Genomic DNA, 550 nt, shown 5'->3' on the forward strand with positions numbered 1-550 from the left:
GAGACGTCGGATATACGCGATCTTCGCGACTATATCACCAAGACTGCGGCAGAAGTAAGAGCCATAAAATCTAAAATCCATCATGCTACGAGCGCGGCCCCCGAGATCGATAGACTGCTGGAAGGGGCTCGGAAAACCCCTTTCACCGCTCGCATCTCAGATACGAAGGCATCCGATCCAGAAAAGATCAAAGTACCAAATATGATGGTACGACCGATCCGAGAGCTCACCTTCAGGCTTTCCACATCACGATGGGAAGAGCGAGGCTGAAGGATGGCGAGAGAGACGCCGGCTACTGCCGCCTGCTCGTCAAGAATCTAGAAGGAGCAGCCCTCGAATGGTTCGCGTGCCTTAAACAAAACTCTATCGGGAGTTTCCGATAGTTCGCATCAGAATTTCTCAAGCAATACTCTATGTTCATAGATAGAGAAACTTCCGATGTCAATCTCTGGAGTCTGTCCCAGAGGGAAGAGGAACCCCTCCGCGAGTTCATCAGCCGGTTCAAGTTGGTGATGTCCAGGGTCAGCGGGATAAGCGACAAGGTGGCCAT

Source organism: Brassica oleracea, chromosome C6, assembly GCF_000695525.1.
Source record: "Brassica oleracea var. oleracea cultivar TO1000 chromosome C6, BOL, whole genome shotgun sequence".
In the NCBI taxonomy this organism is placed as follows: domain Eukaryota; kingdom Viridiplantae; phylum Streptophyta; class Magnoliopsida; order Brassicales; family Brassicaceae; genus Brassica; species Brassica oleracea.